At 48.5% G+C, this 20,393-nt stretch overlaps 1 protein-coding gene across 3 annotated transcripts in view; it reads right to left on the minus strand.

Moving 5' to 3' along the window:
- Positions 1-20,393, minus strand: part of NAA35 (N-alpha-acetyltransferase 35, NatC auxiliary subunit) — a 1,572,250-nt gene that overhangs the window by 1,246,524 nt on the left and 305,333 nt on the right. The window lies entirely within an intron of this gene.

The raw sequence follows: 20,393 nt of genomic DNA on the forward strand, positions 1-20,393 counted from the left end.
ATGCACTGCCTTTGATAGTCCTCTGGCGGTCTCGATATGCTCCCCGTACCTCTTCTTTCCCTTGGGCTCTTCTGCCATATTGCATGCGGCACAGCAGTACGTGTTGTGGCAGCCACTACGTTCTCCTCTGCTTCTCCGCTTGCCAGGACCAGACTCCACCGCAGCCCCGAAGCTGGATCTCACCGATCCACAGGGATCTTAGGTTGTTGCACTACCTCCGTACAATACCCCGCTGCTTCTTTGTGTACGCAAATCAATGAATCGCTTCCAGTTTGTTTTCACCGCAGCAGCCAGGGCACATTATTCGTAAGCCCGCACTCCGTAGTACATACTCAGACAACCTTCAGCTTTCGACCAACTGTGCCCGCACTATTCATTCCATGGATGGAGCGGTTACAGGAATTAACAGGCCCTGGAGCCAGTGCTGTAGGCCAGGATCAATCATGTATGATCAGAAGGAGCTGCTAGAAATGTGTCCCTACTCCATGGCTGCTTAGCCACGCCCCCAAACTCTCTATATACCTTGTTTTTTGCCACAGCTTAGAGTTCATCTGTTCAGGTCTCTCACTAGGATAACATAGTATTCATTTGGTCAGGCTTTTCTTCAGATCTCTTAACACCGGTTCGAATCCCGGCGGGGCCAAACTCAGCCTTTCATCCTTCCGAGGTCGATAAATGAGCACCACACACCGTGGGTAATAATAAGCAGCACTCAGATACCTGAGGGTTCGTAGCGCTATATAAATGCCCAATTATTATTTAATTAAAATGCAGGCGTAGGCATCATGTAGTACAAGTTGAAGATCCTCCAAGTTCTAAGGTTGCACTTGGAATAGTGACAGCTGCAGCAAGGTAATACAGGGGAGAGCTGGTTATTTCACTGGTTGGTTCAGGGACCTTTCGAAGGCTCTGAAGGTGCAGATTCTCGAGCAGGGGTCAAGAATGTTTGTTGCCACGGGTCGATGGGTCGAAGCACCAGCAAGGGTCTTCATGAGATCAGGTAGAGGAGCAGAGCTTCACCAGGACTTCACTGGAGTTAGCGTTGGCCAGTTGCAGGGGTCATCCTCGGGTCAACAGGCTGCTCTTCATAGCAGACTTGGCTCAAATGGTGATCTCAAGAATGTCTGCAAGAACACCGCTTTTATTCAAGATCTGGACTGGAAGCTTGCCAATGGTAAGGGTCTGCACCACTCAAACAGGCAGTGGCTAGCCACTGGCCACCACATCTGCCCAGCAACCGACATTCAGGCACCTGGATGTGTAGTAGGACCAGATGGTCCAAGTCCCTACATCCAGGCTCACACACACACTGCCCCTTTGCCTACAAAAGCAGCAGCTTTTCCCGGGAAAGAGCATTCCATATACAGCATTTGCTGACATGAGAAGACAGGAAACAGTCCAAAGAACAATGTGGCCAAAAGGAGAAGCAAAAACAGTATCCAGTAATATGATTGCTGAAAAACAGACATTTTTACAAAACAAATCACAGCAAAAAGGCTGTGTCTGACCCGGTAAACATGTTTCCATTATACCACACAAGGGGAGCGGGGATATCCCCTGCTCTACTTGTGCGGTACAATGGTTCTGAGGGCGCCCCCTACATCCATGACCGCAATTTCTTTTTAAACAGCCATTTTCCTGCGACTTTATTACATGGAACCTCAAAAACCTTGTGACGCAGCCATTTTAGGGTGCTAGCTCTCTTTAGGTGAGTCCACCAGGTAGTCCAGGGACACTTCCGAAGGCTCAGGACGACTGGATCGTTGAGAAGGCATCGAGACTACTTGGTCCCAGTAGTCCAAGGGCTGAAGAAGCGCACATGGTCTTCGGAGATCAGGTAGTCAAACAGCGCTTCACTTTGCTGGATGGAGGAAGACATGCCATGTCTCTTCAGTTAGCCATTCTTCCACAAGGGACTCTTGGCTTTGTTCTCGATTTGAAGAAATGGCTGCAGGAGTCCTCTTCATATCCAAAATACAGGCTGGAAGCAGTCCAGGCCAACCAATGGAAAGGATGGAAAACTACTGGTTTCACGCTTGCCCCACACCCTGTGTGGAGTGGGACTAGATAGTCCCACCAACTTCCTGGAAGAGACAATGAGACACACAGACACAAACACACACTTTCCCAGGCAGGTGCATGATCTTATAAGGGAGTTCCTGACCTGGCAAGGCAGGAAGAAAGCCAAAAGAAAAAGACAGCCAAAGAAGCAAGCAAAAATGTCAATGGCACGGCCATTTCAGGGCACTACCCACGTTAAGTAGCCATACGCTGTAAACGGGATTGTGCACACTAAAAATAATGCACAAATGTATCTGGTGCCACCAGCTTGTCTTCAGGCACTGTAAGGAAGGCATAGTATCAATAGTAGAAACCGACACAGTGGATGCAAATTTCGAAAAAAACTTTATTTGGCAATTTGGTAGGGCTGGTAAAATTCCTAACTAGCCCTAACTCTACAACAGAAGTAATCTCGACTATTAAATAAATAACAAACAGTCCAAGTCAGTCTTAGTCAAAATAAAAAGGCCTATACTAAGAAAACCTAACCATGTCCATCTTCTCAAAATGACAAATATGATAAGGGAATACAAAAGGAAAATAATGTCTCAAAAGAAATGTCAGAATGGCTTTAAATAACTCCCTTCCCCACGTTCAGCACCACAGGGTCTCGAGAGTTTCCTAAAAAGGATAGGTGGATGGCACAGTTCTTTCAGCCTTGCACACTTTGGCTTACTGGTACAATTTAACAGTTCAGGCTTAGGTTTCAAGCTTCTGGTAGGTCAATCACTTCCTTAGGCTTTGCCCGCCTTGTCATAAATATGCAGTTCCACTTTTGACCTTTCCTGCACAGGCTTCCCTCCGTCGGGCTCAAGCCTGTCTTTCACCTTTCACTTGATCACACATCTCCGCACAAGCTTCCCTCTGCCGGGCTCAAGCCGGTTTTTCACTTTGTGGGCTTCCCTTCCCCACGTTTTGTCTCAGCTGTCTTTTCACTGCCGAATACTTTCAAAACTGCAAGGATTTTACATATATCTTTGCATGACCCCTTCGACCTCTCTCAATAATTCTACAATCCACAATCTTCCTCCTCTTACAACACCAATGCCTCTTGGTACTTGTAGTTTCTTATTCTCTTCAGTTTGCCTTCTTGGCCTCTTTTATAGTTCATATATTTTGCCCTCTTAGCATGTTCAGAGTTCACATACTTTGCTTTTCATTCATTCAACTTTCTTTCGGGATCGCAATTGCTTTCTTGCCTTTGATTCCCAATCAACATTTCACAGAGACATTCGAATGTGCGATTTCACCTCACACGACCACTCTGTTAGTTACTTTGTACACATTACTTTTACAATTCAGAAATTGTCCTTTCCATTAAGCGTTTTATATGCATACAAACACAAACGGGCAACTCACATGGCTGCTCTGGCACGTTTAATTGCCACTTTCATCTCTAACTTCCAGTGATATGCGGATGACAAGCAAATCTCCTTCAGGCTACCCTCAGCCACCTCCTCTACCTCACTCATATCCGACTGTTGGTCCACAATTCAGTCATGGTGTGCTGCAAACGACCTCTGCTTCAACTCCAGTAAGACTGAGATCGTTCGCATTGGGACTCCTGCTGCTACTTTCCCACTCACGCTGGCCGGCCTCCCTTGGCCCTGCACCCGCACCCACCGGCGCAGCAAAAAACCTTGGGGTTATCTTTGACTCCACTCTCCTTCTCCACTCACATTTCGGACATCTCTAAAAAGTCCAACTACCAGCTGCACCTCCTCAGAGCTACTGTTCCTTTTCTCACCTTCCCCCAGCGGCTCACTGTCTCCTGATTTTCTCAAGGCTGGACTACTGCAACAGCCTCTTTCTCAACCTCCTTGCCTCTGCTTTGTGCCCTCTGCAACTCATCCAGAACACGAACCGCAAGACTTATCCTTGGCCTCAAGCCCAGGGACTGCATCTCTCTGGCGCTAGAATCCCTTCACTGGATCCCCGTGGCTGCAAGGATCAAGTTCAAGACCCTCTACATTGTCCACAAGGCTTTCAGGGGCCTGGGACTGACCCATCTGCAAAGATACCTACCCAAATACTGTCCTTCCCGAGCCCTCCGCTCATCTACCTCCAACCTTCTGCGAGTGAGCCTGTTCTCCAAGCAGAGATTTGGAGGGAGATCTTTATCCTCAGCAGGTGCTTCGCTTTGGAATAACCTTCCTGCCGCCCTCTTTCTTGAGTTTGATCTCCTTAAATTCTGGAAACTCTTTAAGACATTCCTCTTCTCCTCTTCCTTCTCTCTCCCTCTACCGTGCTAACCTCTCAACCCGCTCTATCCCTCTCTCCCTCCATTTCCTCACAGCTTGCTGTCTAGCCGCTTGATGTACATCTCAGAGTCTCACAGCACCCTGGCACCATCGCCAGTCCTCTCGCACTTGCATCCGGGCCTTGGACTTGCTGCATTATTACTGCACTTGGCCAATGTACCCATGAGAATGGCATCTCTCAGCACTTAACCAAGTTTCTGACATACTGGGTTCACTTGGACTCCCATCCCCACCCCACATGTGTCCGGCCCTCCTCCCGTACCGTCTGCGCACTTGCACAATCTAAATGCACCATGCCTTGAAGATTCGTCTATCTGTCTTCCCTTGTCCCCCCTTCATTGCATGGTGGCACCTTACTGCACTTGAAAAAACTGCAGAATCGTCGTCAGACCTATTTGCTGTTATCTACAGTGTTAATGGTATTATATGCACTAACTCTGCCTGGGCAGATTTGTATTGTTCAGACATTCAAAGGCTCAGAATGACAGCTGTTTTTCCCCCCTTATCTCCCTACCTCCTTGAGTGCTTTGAAACACTTGCTTTGTGTATAGGCGCTTTACAAATAAACATTACCATTTTGTTGCCTTCGTTAACTCACCAGTTGTGTTTATCGGCCTTCTTTACATCAACACTCTTCATGGAGCAGTCAAGGCTGTTTCCAGTGCCTCCTCTGCTCCTCCCCAACTCTGTTTACCCGGGAGGGTCGCAGGCTGCTTTCAAGAACCTTGAAGGTTTCTTTCTTCTGCTCACTCAATTTCAGTCTTGCAATCCTTACGACTTCCCGAAAGTGGGGGGATTCTGCCCTGGCTCTCTCTCGATCTCCAGAACCGCAGATCAGCCCCTTGGCCTTCCGATTTCCATCGTATGGTTTGCATCAGCGCCGAAAAAGCTGCTCCTTCTCGTACCCAGCGTCGCTCAGAGTGTGCCTGTGCGCGCCACTTTTTATTTGTCTGAACTGGAGTGTTAACACGTGGTAGGTGTTTATAGGTAGGATTATGTGCCTGACTCTGTCTGGCCTCATTACAGGGACAGAGTCAGTGTAAGTCAGTGGAGGTAATCTGCCTGGCCTTATTCCTCATCTTCCTCGGCTCAGTAGTGTTGTCCATGTAACGTGGGGAGGTATTATGAGAGCTGTAGTTTCCCATAAAATATGGTGGGATAAGGGTTATATGGGTTGTGGAAATAGGGGGATACCATGTTTCGCCATCAGGTGTTTCCCCCACTCCCTGAGGACCCCCTACCCAGTTGATCCTCCCTTGCTTGTCCATCCCTAAGGTCGGGATCTAAAAGCGATGGCCCTCCCCTGGTCACCTGAGTACGGAATCCCCAGGGACTAGGTTGTGAAGCACCCTCTGGTTTTTCACAGCAAAAGTTACCAAAAATCCCACGCGTAAAAATCTAGGGTGACACAAATGTATCCCCATTGCATTGCACTGTAAGGTGGCATGCGCAATGTTGAAAAGTACAAGAATTCAAAAGGGAAACAGTTTCCCAGTCCTTATAGTCTGTAGGACTGATCAGTTTCCCCATAACAATGAGCAAAGGGCAAGGGAAGTGATGCTGATGGCTTTACTTCCCTTCAAAAAGTCAGAACAGGGTGACAAAAAAAAGGGTAGAGGGTCCATAGAAACTATCAAGGAAAGTTGCAAAAAAGAGACATCTTTGCTAACAGTGTGTGAAAGCACATTCACAAACCTTTATTTTACAAACAAAAAGATAATCAGAAAATACTGGGAACCATCATTTATCAAATACAAAAAAGGTAGCATACTTAATTTTCTTGTGTGGACAGATACACATGCCCCCATCAATGTTCAATCCATTATCACAGAGCTATGGAGTCTACCCAGAATCATTAGAATCATTGTACACCAACCATGTGGTGGATGTACAGGATGCAAACTAATTAGCCACACGATAGAAATAGATCATGGCCACGCAAACCACACCATGGAAAACTTAATAAAAGTATGATCCTATACCAGATACTGTATCCTTGCAACAAAATAAACATATGACTGCTTAAGTTTGGGACTTAATGTGTGACCTGGTTACATCATTTATTGCAGTTAATACACTTACCTGCTTGATGAATACATTACTTTTAATGTACTATTGTGTGATAACACTAGCTTGTAGAATCATATTTCACAGTTCAGAAGGTCTATACTAAATAATGTTTTATACTTACTGTCTTGTCAGTCTAGAGAAATAGATACCTCTCACGACCGATGGCAATGTATCATATTGGCCGACGACCAACTGTCTCATGCACTAAAAGTCAGAAATAGAGACTCATAAGTTTGACCAATGTGTGGCCATTTTGATGTAGCTAGAATCGCCATTTTGTTCTCTAACATTTGCGCATTGCTTTTTGTTCAAAACTGCTTAGCCGAAAGCTTATTCTGCTTATTCTGCTTCACCGATTACTTTGTTGTTCAAAGCGAAAGAGTAAGGCCGAGTGGCTGGGAGTTATTCGTTGAAACATAACGTAGGCAGCCCCAGAGAGGAATGCCCAACCCCCTCCCACATATAGCCTTGGAGGAGAGCAACACAGCATTTAATCATTTCACTGATGCCAGCCAGTCACTTTGATATGGTAGAAATGCCAGAAAGAAACAGCTAAAGGCTTGAATTATGCTTTTCTTACGGCCCCCCTTTCCTAAACCCAGAAGAGCGTGCTGACTCCCAGGACACGAATAGCAAATAGGAGATAGCAAGGCCTGGAATGCGACTCTTCCCCCGTACGCAGCTTGCCTGCAATAACAGAAGCACTGTGTTCTGTTCAACAAAGAAATATGTCTCTAGACTCGCAATGTTGCATATTGTTGCAAAATAGATGTTTGAAGGTGTCATATTCATCGAAATTGTCAATCATCAGACCCAGTTCAAAGAAACTGTACAATGGGCGTAATGAACATGTCATGACTGATTGCAGGATATCCATTTTGTATATATGTAACTGATGTACGTCATTTGCTCTCTTGCGTCCCTCAAGGTCTGGAGACACGTCGCAGGGTGTGAGACCGAGTTGTCCAACTGAGACCATTTGCTTTGCAATAAACCCTAGCTTTTGGGAATACAACCTTGTGTCTGGCGTGTCAGTTCGTGTGTGGTGATTTGCCTTGTTTCCACTACGCGAGGGTCCCCTAGGGGCCCCTTCAGTCTAAATTGAATGATTGCGTGCCATATAGTGTGGACTTCTGAGAAAAACAAGTTACTTTCTTACCTGGTAACGTTCTTTCGATGGGATGGTCTGACGACGTATTCCATATCTATGACAGGTAATGTCCACAGCTGTGCTGCTTCGGAAAATCTTTGGCGTCTGCTTCCTGCGTCGATGCGCCGTCCCCGAGGACCTCCTCCGGCGGCCGACGTCACCCGATGTGATAAGTAGGACGCACAACGCCCATAGCCTCAGTTATAGTTTTTCCCAGAACGTGTGCAACCAGTTTTCTGCCAGTCAGACACACAAGGCCTTGCGGAACGCAAGCTGCAATCGCAAAAGAAATTCGGCAGCGGGGAAGGCAGGGAGGGAGCGATATGGAATACGTCGGACCATTCCATCGAAAGAACGTTACCAGGTAAGAAAGTAACTTAAGGGGATTGGGTCCTCCGACGTATTCCATATCTATGACAGAATCCCCAAGCAGTACCAAGCAAGGAGGTGGGAAAGAATTTAGAATACAAATTTAGCATGCCCAATCAAATTGCGGAATAGATAACTGCCTTGCCAAAGGCCAGATCTTGCCCTCTGATGGAATCAAGGGAATAGTGACATACAAAAGTATGTACTGAAGCCCAGGTGGCTGCATCACAGATGTGACGAATAGGAACTCCCCTCTGCAGGGCAGTAGGCACAGCCACTCCTCTGGTAGAATGGGCCCGCAAGCCAGCCGGAGGGTCCTTACCCGCCAAGCGGTAACACTCGGAGATAGCTAAAATAATCCTACGAAACAAAGTCTGTTTCGTCACAGCTTGTCCCATGCGCGAAATATAAATGCTCAACGTTCTCCGAGGATCAAGCCTATGGAGCCTCTCTTCCTTACCAGGATGTGGAGGAGGATAGAACGCCGGAAGAACAACCTTCTGGCTCAAATGAAATTCCGAAACCACCTTCAGAAGAAAAGAAGGACGAACTCTAAGGACAACCCTGTCCTTGTTAAACACAGTGAAGGGTGGCTTAACTGAAAGTGCCTGCAACTCACTCACTCTGCGAGCGGAAGTAACCGCAACCAAAAACACAGTTTTCAGAGTTAACAGCCTCAAGGGGCAAGAATGTAAAGGCTCAAACGGAGCACCCATAAGAAACTTAAGAACAAGGTTCAAATCCCAGTCTGGCACCAGAAAAGGTGACGGAGGGAACACATTAGTGAGCCCTTTCAGAAAGTGCAAAATTAAAGGAATTTTAAAATAGGAACACTCTTCAGACGAGCGCTTAAATATGGACAGCGCCGCCAGATAACCTTTAATGGTCCCCACTTGCAAGCCCCTGTGGGCCAAAGAAAGCAAAAAAGACAGAACCATGGGAATGTCACATTCAAAAGGATCCACATTCTGAACTCTGCACCAGTCGCAGAACTTTCTCCAACGGCAACGGTACAGAGACTTTGTTGCCGGCCGCCTGGCCGAGAGCAACAACTCCATCACGTCTTCAGGGGGTCCCAATACTTATTCCTCAACCTTTCAGAAGCCAAGCGTGAAGATTGAGGGATCTGACCTCTGGATGGAGAACCTGACACCCCCCTCCCGTGAGAGCAGATCGTCTCGGTAGGGAAGACGACGTGGAGGGCAGATGGACAAGTCTAGAAGGTCTGGGTACCACGTCCTCCGGGCCCACGCCAGAGCAATGAGGATCATCCGGGAACCGAACCCCCGTAACCTCTACAGCACTTGCGGGATGACGGGGACCGGAGGAAACGCGTACAGCAGTGGGAATGACCACTCCACCACGAACGCGTCTCCTAAGGCTCCTTTTGGAGGAAATTCCCGCGAGCAAAACCTTTCGCACTTCCGGTTGACACTGGAGGCGAAGAGATCCACTTGAGGGGTCCTCCAAAGGGCGAAGATCTCCAGGAGAATCTCCTGAGCCAGCTCCCACTCGTGAGAGATCGTGCTCTGCCTGCTCAGAGCGTCTGCCGTCTCATTGTCTCCGGCCAGATGAACCGCCGAGATCAAAACTTCCTGCTGGATGGCCCAGAACTCGAGCTGCATCGCCTCCCTGCACAGCAGAAGTGACCCTGCCCCCCCTTTTTGTTGAGGTAGTGCATGGCCACCGTGTTGTCCGTTAGAATCAGGACACTCTTTCTGCGCACAGTCGGCATAAAAGCCTTCAGGGCTAGCCTGACGGCCCTCAGCTCCAACAGATTGATATGGAGTCTGGACTCCGACGGAGACCAACGACCGCTGACTGTCAACTCGTTGGCATGAGCTCCCCATCCCGTGAGGGATGGGTCCGTCACGATCGTCACCTCCGGCCAGGGCAGCCAAAATGGGGCCCCCTTCATCAGATTGCCCTCGACGGCCCACCACAGAAGGTCCCGGGCTACCGAGGGCGGCACCTGAACAGGGTCCGACAGCCTGCCGGAGGACTGAGACCATTGGAGCTCGAGTGCCCACTGCAAAGATCTCATCCGCAGACGAGCCTCTGGCACCAGAAGAATGCAGGATGCCATGAGGCCGAGCAGTCTCAAGAATTCAGACGCTGGGAGATTCTGGGCAAGCTGAAACTTGTGCACCATCTGCTGAATGTGAAGAGACCTCACCTGAGGAGGAAAACACTGCCCCAGGGACGTGTCGAGCACTGCTCCGATGTACTGGAGCCACTGCGTTGGTGTCAAATGGGACTTCATTAAATTGAGGGAGAAGCCCAGCCTGTGAAGGGAGTGGCAGGTGACGGACAGATGATCCAGGACTTGCTCGGGAGAGCTCCCCCTGATCAGCCAATCGTCCAGCTAGGGGTAGACGTGAATCCCCCCTTTCCTGAGATGCGCTGCCACCACCACCATGAGCTTGGTGAAAACCCTCGGGGCGGAGGTCAATCCGAACGGCAGGACCCGAAACTGAAAGTGCAAGTCGCCAACCGCGAACCTCAGGTACTTCTTGTGCTTGGGATGGATCGGCACATGGAAGTAAGCATCCTTGAGGTAGAGAGACACCAACCAGTCCTGAAGTTGAAGGGCCTGGAGGTCTTGAGAAGGAGTCACCATCTTGAACTTGTGCTTCCTGAGGAGTTTGTTCAAACCGTGCAAGTCCATGATGGGTCTCAATCCCCCGTCTTTCTTTGAAATCAAAAAATAAGGGGAATACCATCCCTTGTTCCTCTCAGCTATAGGCACCAGTTCTATGGCACCTTTCTCCAGCAGGGCTTGAATTTCCTGCGCAAGGAGTGGATCGGACACTTCAAAGAGAGGTTCCCTGGTGGATTGTCGTGAGGCCTCTGCCGAAAAGGAAGACCGTAGCCGTGGGTTATGATCTCCAGAACCCACACATCCGAAGTAATGGTTTGCCACTCTACAAGATGCTGTGCCAGCCTTCCCCCAACCAGCGAACCATGGGACCTGGCCTCATGACTGAGTGGTAGCGGCTGCGGCATTGCCTGAGGGCAAAGAGGCAACTGCCCGAGCGGCCTTGGCACCTCGAGTACCTTTGCTTCCACCTCTGGCACTCTTACGATGGCCTCTGACTGCTAGCTCCCCTCGCTTTACTGAAAGACGAGTAATAGCGAAAGGAACCTCCCCTCCATTGCTGTCCCCTAGGACGAAAAGGCAGAGGTTGGCGAACTACAGAGCCCAACGACTTCGCTGCAGCTTTGGAGGTCTGCAACCTCAAGGCTCTCGTCAGCCTTGCTGCCAAAAAGGTGTTCACCGTCAAAAGGCATGTTGAGGAGCCGGGACTGCACATCAGGAGCGAACCCAGACTTCCGCAACCATGCAAACCTGCGCATTACGGTGCTCGCCGCCATGGACCGGCTGACACAATGCGCCAAGTCCAAACCCGACTGAACGGCCTCACACATAGCATCCTTGCCATCCTGAACCATAGCAAGGAAACCATCCCGTTCGTCCCCTTCGGGAATATGATCAGCCGCTAATGCAACACAGTTCCACAGAGTGTGTGTGAAACGAGACAAGGCACATATGGAGTTGGCCGCCTGAAGCGCCATACCTCCCGAAAAAAACACTTTCTTCGCCCAACCGTCAAAACGTTTGTCATCCCTATCCGGAGGGATGGTAGGATACGACGCCTGCTTTGCCGGGGCCATAGCCGCCTGCACCACCAAACTCTCCGGGGTGGGGTGCCTAGACAAGTAACAGGGGTTGCTACTGGCTGGACGGTATTTTCGCGACAAAGACTTGCCCACTGCCGGGAGACTCTCCAGAGCAGTCCAAGCCGCCGCCACCCTTCTCTGCAGAGCCATATGAAAAGGCAAAACCGGGTCAGTGGGTGGACCGAGATCAAGGATGTCCGTGAGATCATCCTGAACGAACTCCCCTGGGGGAGCTGACCAACCCAAGTACTCGGTAACCCGAGACATAAGGCACCGATATGAAGAATCGGCATGAGTGCCAGGCTGCGGCCGACAAAACTCCACCTCCGGAGAGGTGTCCAGTCCACTGGCATCATGCAGCGACTGCCTCAGGTCATCAAATGGCTATGGCCAGAGATAAGGTCATCTGGAACCGAAACCGGAACCAGGCCGCCATTAGAGCCTTCATCACCCTCTGAAATGTACTCAAAGTGGGGAGAGGAAGACCTCTGCGGACCAAAGCAGTGCCGGACCTTAGCCATAGCCTTTCTAGGGGGCAAGCCCCGTGCCACGGGGCCCCTCTGACACCACTGCCTCGAAAGGCGTCGAGGGCGCCGAACGAGTCGGCGCCGGCGTCGACAGAATAGGCGTTTACGTCGAGCGAATCGGCGTCGACGTCAGCTGGAGCGCCGCCAGCATCGGCGGCGTCGACACAGTCCTCGAAGCCGGAGCTCCGAGCGTGTCTCTCGACAACCTAGGCGTCGACGACCCCCTCGGAAGTGGAGCCTCGAGAGAAATTGTCAACGACCTCGGCGCCACAGGCGTCGACTTCTTCGAAGACGGCACAGGATCACAAGGTCTCGAGCATGTCGAGGACCGGGACCTGGCACGGGCATGGCGAGAACGGCTACCCTTGTCCGAGCGGGACCTCTCCGGCGAGCCATGCCGACCACTTGAGCCCGAAGGCCGACGAGCGGCGTCTCTCGACCGGTGCCAACCGACTCCACTCGGAGGCGCGGACGGACCGGTGCCCTGCGATTCCAGAATCGCTAGGATCTGCTTCCCCAAGGAAGCCCATTCCTCCGGTGTCGCTTGCACAGAGGGATAAGCGACTCGCCGACGGGCGGAGTCCTCGGAAGAGGACGGGGAAGGCAACCTATGCCGGCACTTCCTGGAATGCCTCCAAGAGACGGAGGAGTGGCAAGACCAACTCCTGGAAGGAGACCCACTGGACTTCCGATGATGAGGCGGAGAGTCGCCCCTTGAGTCATCCGTCAGAAGCCCCGCAGACCTCGACTTCCGGGGCTTAGACACCTAGCCTACCGACAGCTTCTTGCGTTCCCGCAAGGCCTTTGCCGTGAGCGACTGGCAGTCAACACAGTCGTCCGTATCGTGGGCCTCCCCGAGGCACCAGAGGCAGGCGTCGTGCGAGTCCGTGACCGACATCTTGGACCCACAGTCCCCGCAGTTCTTGAAGCCCGGACGCGGGGTTGAAGATGAGAAAGACTTCGCCACGAACAGGTCTTCACAACAAACCGAACAGGTTCAACAAACCGAGAATTGAAAACAACAAACTCCAACGAGTCGAGGCGTACCGAGATTCACGAAGCGAACACGTTTCGTGGAAAAAACGGAACTGAGGCTATGGGCGCCGTGCGTCCTACTTATCACATCGGGTGACGTCGGACGAGGTCCTCGGGGACGGCGCATCGACATCATCGACGCAGGACACAGATGCCAAGGATTTTCCGAAGCAACACAGCTGTGGACATTACCTGTCATAGATATGGACTACGTCGGAGGACCCAATCCCCTCAAATAAGCTCTTACTACTCTCCATTGATTGGGTTTTGGCTAACCTCTCAGAGTTCTGTGTTCACTATAACTAGGGTGGCCTCCTTAAATCTGCCCACTAACGAGATTCAAGAAATCTATCTCAACACACAATATATCTTCTTGCTCTTTCTCTGCTTTGTCTCTTAATATGACCTCTATGTTGTGGCGTTGGCTCTTTTCCAAGATCTTTAAACCGTTCTCTTTGGGAAGCCTTTCCAAGTCAATCTTTGAGAACCTTTTTTGGCCTCTTCCTAAAAACGGGCCTGCTCAGTACTGTTAAGTAATGGGCTGAAGAAACTATCCAAAAGGCAAATTATCCCTAACGTAACTAGGACCTTGCCATTGGCTTAAAAGGCATGTCCACAAAAACAAACAGAACATTCACATTCCAAGAAAGGTGGGGAGCGATCAATGGAGTAAACAAAAAGCAGCAGGCAATCAAAATGTATTCTGACTGCAAGACTGGAAGGCGAGAATGTAAGACTACAGGAGGGAGTCACAGAAGACACTTTCAGATTTAGAGAACATTCTGAACTTGGAAGCAAGCTGCAAGTTCCAAGATGCTGCACTGAAACAAAGTCTTCACACCAGACCATTAGCAACCAGTCATTCAGGTAAGGGAATATCTGTCTATAAGACCAAGCGGCAACGAGTGGAACTGATCGCGACAGTGAGCCACTCCCCCGACACACACACACACACACACACACACACACGTCCAGGGACATCAACCAATCCGTGTGGTCCAAAGCCTGAACAATCTGCATTAAGAGGACTATCTTGGATGTGATAAAGTGGCTTCCATAATATCCAGTGAAGTTGGGAACACAACGTCTTTCTTCCATGACCATCATCCGGTGATTCAGCCCAGGCTGCAAGAAAAGCCTTCGGATAGAGAGGAAGAGGTCATCAACATCAGCAAGTGGTGCAGGAGTTCCAGGTAGAAGTGGGGGAGCCAGAGCCAGCTTATGCCTGGCTTTACTTTAGCGTTTTTGTGAAAGAAGCAATAACACAAATTGGAGCCAAGCTAAGCATCACCTCATCCTGTTACATTCAAAAAGTTACTTAAAGTGGCAGTAAAAATAACTGCATGCAATTATCTACTTGCCCAGAGTTGTTGATCTCTTGACAGGAAATGCATGTTGGTGCAGAACTAAAGATGCAATGGGAGCAAGCGTGGTATGAAACCTACAAAATTCCAAACTGGAAACCAGATTTTTTGGTTTCACACTTGACCAACCTATGCAGTACTGGGCAAATCACTATCTAAATGGGTCATGTTTCCTTTGGCTGCCACAACTGGGATCACTTATAAGCGATTCTGTTAAATGTGCACTACACATAAAGCCACACACTTATACAGGGGAGTTGCTAGGTCTGGAAAAGATCCGGGGCTACACTGATGTTGGAACTGTTGGAACTGTTGGGACTGGGGGCTAGCTAGTCTTTTGGCTGTAGCTCCTGAGATTCTATCCGGGGCTACAACCAAAAGATCAGGGGCTATAGCCCCATTAGCCCACCCCTAGCAACGCCCCTGCACTTATATAATATAGAGTTTATTAATCTACAGCAGTTGCTCCAAAGATGAAGACACATATTGATAATGTATGTTATGCACATTACAGACTAAGTATCTATTAACTTGGCAATTGCTCTCACTAATGAGCCAGATGTTCTACACTGATGTACAGGAGAGATTGCATGTACTATACTGTCCCAACCCCCCGTGCTATGGCCAGTGGCCATTGGGGTCTCCGCGTACTACCTAGTTTGTGAATGAAGCTGTGGAAGGTCTTGGACAATGGGGTCGATTGTCCAGACATAAGGCTTCCCAACCTGCATCAAAGCCCTTTTGTTTTTGTCCTCAATCTCCCACCATCCAGTACATGTGGGCACTGCCTGTTGCTCCCAATTGTGTTTTGAAAAAGTGAGGATAGCTCCCTTAGGATTTAAACCTACAAGAAGCTGTGCACAATAACCAGCTCGAAGTCTTTATGAAACAATTACTACAAGTAGATGATGTTTTCATGCAGTCTTCTGTTGTGGTGCAGTTGCAGGGGGATTGTTTAGGCTGAGATTATGTTGCAGTCTAGTACATGTAGAGTTTCATTTAGGGTGGTGGACATCAAGCTATAATCATTATTTTTGTGTAACATGTTTTTTAGAGATTTGTCAGGTTGGTTTGTATTGTGATTAGTTTTAAGTCATCCTTATGGAACAGAGAATTATTTTGTCTCCTTAAAACTGTACATTTATAGACATTCATATTAGCTAGAGCCGAGGCAATATGTGGTCAAGTATCTAAAGGGATAAAATCTCATAGTGTATGATTCTAGACAAATAATTTTATTTCACTGTGCTGTATCTTCCAAAATTGGAAAAACAGATATATGTTTCCGGTTATTGGGACATAGAGGCAGGAAATCGGGTACGGTTTGAATTGTGGGGGACAGGGAGGAGGAACTCGGGTATTCAGTTTTTGTTGTATAGGATGAGTAGGCAGCATGGCAGGTATGGGTTTTGTGTTTGAGAGTGGCAAGGCAGACACCAAGATAGGCATTTTCTGCTGGCTTAGCTCTCATTTGGCTCTTAGAGACAAGACAGACCGCGTGGCTTGGCTCTGCTCTACTCAAATGATTGGACTCCCCCCCCCCCCACCTCTAGCTCTAGGAGGAGAAGAGTCAAGAGGATGAGAGCTGGTGGATGTACAAAATGATGCCATTAAGCAGCAGCAGGAATGAGATGGGAATCCCTTGCCAGATTGCAGGAGCCCAGAACAAAGTGAAAAGGAGGCAAGAAGCAGAGGAGTGATGCCAGATGCTGTAGCACAGCGAAGCATCTTAAGGCTTTTCAGACAGGCAGACTTGAAGGAAAGTTGATGAGGGCGGGCAAAGACTTAGGGCAGTACAAAGACATATGATGAATCCGATGGAGCCATCACCGATTCTCTGGTGGTGACCTCCTCCCCATGTGGCCAGGGAACAGCAGTCGCTACCTGATCCGGACCCTGGAGGTGGTAATATGAGGAAGATCACATGAAAGAAGACTACTGCCGGGGGGAGGTGATGACTCCATCAGGAGGGCTATGATAGCCAAACTTCCAAAGGCATACTTCCAAAGACACCCACCCTCCTCCAATGTATTTATGTCACGCCGCTATATAACTGTATGATCCACTACAATTTAGCATTGTATAGTAGCTGTCTGTTCTTACCTGTGCCCCCCCCTCACCACCATTACCCTATTTGGCACTTTGAAATGAAGTGCTGTCGTCAGACATGAAAGAGTTATCTATGCTCTTATATGCCTTATTTGCACTTATTCCTGCACTTACCCATCTCTGTGCAGGCTTGAATCATTCAGAAAGTCAAGGGCCCTTAATGACATATTTTTCTCCCATTGTTCCCCTCCCCTCCTTGAGCACTCTGAAACACTCTTCTGTGTATAGTAGCTATACAAAAACAATAAATACATTTGATTTGATTGTGTGCCTGTTGTCGGTTCCAGCATTGTGTGTGTAAACCCTGCGCATATGTTTTGATAGCGCGTGTCATTGCCAGAGCTCTTCTCCATGTGCAGTTAACTGTTTGACTCCACGTGTTAACCTTTCTCAGCTGTGCAACTATATTGACTAGATTTGCTCTCATTAGCTTCTAACTTGTGCTGGCGCTCCATTGGCAACGCATCTTCTAAGTGTGCTACTGTAACATCTACAACTAAAATTGAAAGTCTATTTGTCTGACCTATTGGGATGCTTTTGTAGTTCTCCTGAACTACATTACCCAGCGGGCCACTGTAATGTATAGCCGTCGGCTTTGCTTCCGGTTTTGATTCCATTCTCTCTCGCCTCGACAGTAAGACCCCGTCAAGATCTTTCCTCTTTCTGTTTTGCTGCCTGACTTCTCTGACTTTGTCAGGCCGTTCCATCATGTGCCCCAGACCCAAGCAGAATTCTTACAATGATGTTGCCTCATCGTGCAGAAGTCCTCGACCGCTTAGCAAAGACCGGCCTAATCTTTCACTGGCCATGTCCTTGCTTAACACGGTCGCTAACGCTTCATGGGATTGTCGTTAGTGACTTTCTCTCCATAGGCAATCATGATGTTCTAGCCATAACTGAGTCTTGGCTCAATGATTCCATTTCTAATGAAGCCACCCTTGCTGTTCTACCTGGACATGTAATGGTCAGGGCAGATAGGAAAAATGGCAGGGAGGGGTGGGGGGGGGGGGCATCGCACTTCTCCTTAAAGACACCTTTCATTACCTTCTTCGAGGAGCAGCTTTTGCATTTGCTTAGCGGAGTATCTAGCAATACCGCCCCAGTGGTGTTACTCGGTGACTTCAATCTGTGGGCCAATGTGCCTGCAGACAGAACTGTCCAGTCACTACTACTCTCTGCTCTGTCCACCATTGGTTAGAAACAGGTTAAGGAACCCACTCACATAGGAGGGCACATCCTTGATTGGGTTCTATTACACCAAATCCCCTCCTCGACTCCAGTGGTGATCCCATGTGGATGTATGTGATTATTGCAATGGCCGAAAATGCCAACTTTTTTTAACCCTTACACCACATATATATGCAGGGGGAGACCCCCCAGCTCCACCATATTAATATTATATTCTATACCCCCCACATATATATGTGGTGTAAGGGGGGTAAAAATAAAAAAATAAAAAAGTTGGCATTTTCAGCCATTCGCAATTGTCAGGTCGACATTTTGGTACGATTCCATCCCACGTCCATGGTCCAATCACTCTACACTAACCTTTGCCATTGATCTTCCAGTGTCCTCTCCGAGAGTCAACTCCATCCCCAGGCAGTCGATTCGGGCTTGATCGCTCAAAAACTTAACATCTCAAAAACGCTGCCATGAATTAACTAGTAGGTTGGGTGACTTGGAGGACTACAATTGTTCCTCGGTTCTATCTGGGCACATAAAAGCTACCCTATACTCCATCATTGAGGACTTTGCTCCCTTCACCACCAAGCAGGTGAAGCCAGAAACACTGACACAACATTGGTTTGATGAAGACAGTCTCTCTCTTATACACTGCAGGAGGTCAGCTGAGCGTGCATGGCGGAAGCACCCATCCCCAGCCCTCTTGACCACCTATAAACTCGCCATCAAGAACTTCAAAGCCGCAGTTACTTTCCCAAAGTCTGCTTACTATAATAACAGGATAAGTAAGGCCAAATCAAGCTCCAACGAGCCGTTTGCCATCCTTTGGCAATTTAACACTGACTCACTCTAGCACTAACATAGTACAAGAGTCTGCTTGGTGTCAGACCATCCACAATGCCTTTGTAGCCAAAATCGCACAACACCTAGAGTCCAGTGTCTCATCCAACTCGGTCTCACAGGAGTCTAATAGTCCGACCTCTGCTCCTGGAGCCGTTCCCACTAAACAGCATTCTATTCCCAAAACCACTTTTTCCTTTGCCCCTTGCACAGTAGCAGAGGTTAAAAAGATCATCATGGATATGAAACCCACCACATGCAGGGGTGATGTTTGTCCTAGACTTTTGGTTGTGTCCATCACCGCCATCTGTCCCTGGATTACCAAACTTATAAACCAATCTTTTGCTGAGGGCCAAAAATACAGAGGATAATTCCATTTTAGAGCCCGCCTATCGGAAATGTCATGGGACCGAGACTGCCATGCTCGATCTTGAGGTGAATTTGGCAGCCATTGACAATCGCGGTCATCCAGCACTCCTCATGTTGCTTGATCTTTTGGACGCGTTCAACTTGGTCGACCACGAGCTTCTGGCCTCCAGGTTACAATCTCTGGTGGGCTGATTTAGCAACACAATGGCTGGGTTCCTTTTTAGGTCCACGTATTGCTCGAGTTGCACTTCATGACGCCTCCTCTTGTCCTACTCTCCTCACACGAGGTGTTCCACAGGGCTCCTCTTTGTCACCTACCCTCAAATACCTATATTCTTCCTCGTCTTCTCTTACGTATACTAATTATGCTGATGACACCAAGGTCATCCTAGAACCCTCTGGTACCTATCTTTTGGATTCACAGGCCATTAATGCCATCTATTCCACCATTCACTCTTGGATGGTGGAAAATTCTATGGTCCTTAACACAGACATGACCGAGATACTCATTACGGCCTCGCGTCACATGCAAAAAAAAACCTTTCTCCAGAGTTTCCTTCATAATTTCCATTATCTCTTTTCCTGTGGCAAAGACTGTCAAGACATTGGGCCTTAAACTAGACTGAGTTGACCATGAGGTCACATGTTGCCAAGACTCGTGCTTCATGTGGCTGGATTAACAAACAGCTGGCCTACTGTCAGGATCCCATGGCACTTTTCCACATTTTCCAAGAGACATTTCACTAGAAAACTTTCAATTAGGAGATTTCATCATCATAAATATATGTAGGAGTATGGTTGGATGATGTTTGAGTGTTTGATCTGAATTTAACATCTTACTATTTACATAAGTTTCCTTAATGTTAAACAATTCAGGAAGTGCCTATTGTCCAAGCCAAGATGGAGGGTCAGTTCCACAACAGTAATTGGAGGAGAAATGCTGTGAGGTAGTTTGGAACATTCACCAAAATTCTAAACTGCCTTTCATTCCAGTTTCCTTAGAGGAAGGTTGCAGTTATTTAGTTCTGTAGAAAATTTAACTTTAATGATCTATATAAACTTTATTATAAGAAAAATACTTCAGAGAAGATAAGATACTTCAAGAAGGACTCATTCAGTGTTCAAAGGACAATATCTTTACAGATGAAGCAAGCTAAGTCAAATTGAGAAATCATTTTTATTCTGTTAAGAAAATATTGAGATTCCAAGGTGGCCGCGTAGAGTGGAGGACGTTGCGCCCCGCGCTCCCGCCCTGCCTGTGTCTGCTTGCCCGTTTGATGCGGTTGTAGCCCTCCCCGGCATCCATATCTGCGGTGGGGGCACTCTGAGGCGGGGGGGCGAGCATCCACCTGTTTGTTGGCACCCGGGAGCGCCG

The sequence above is a fragment of the Ambystoma mexicanum genome, chromosome 6p, assembly GCF_040938575.1.
Source record: "Ambystoma mexicanum isolate Mex_15411 chromosome 6p, UKY_AmexF1_1, whole genome shotgun sequence".
NCBI lineage: Eukaryota > Metazoa > Chordata > Amphibia > Caudata > Ambystomatidae > Ambystoma > Ambystoma mexicanum.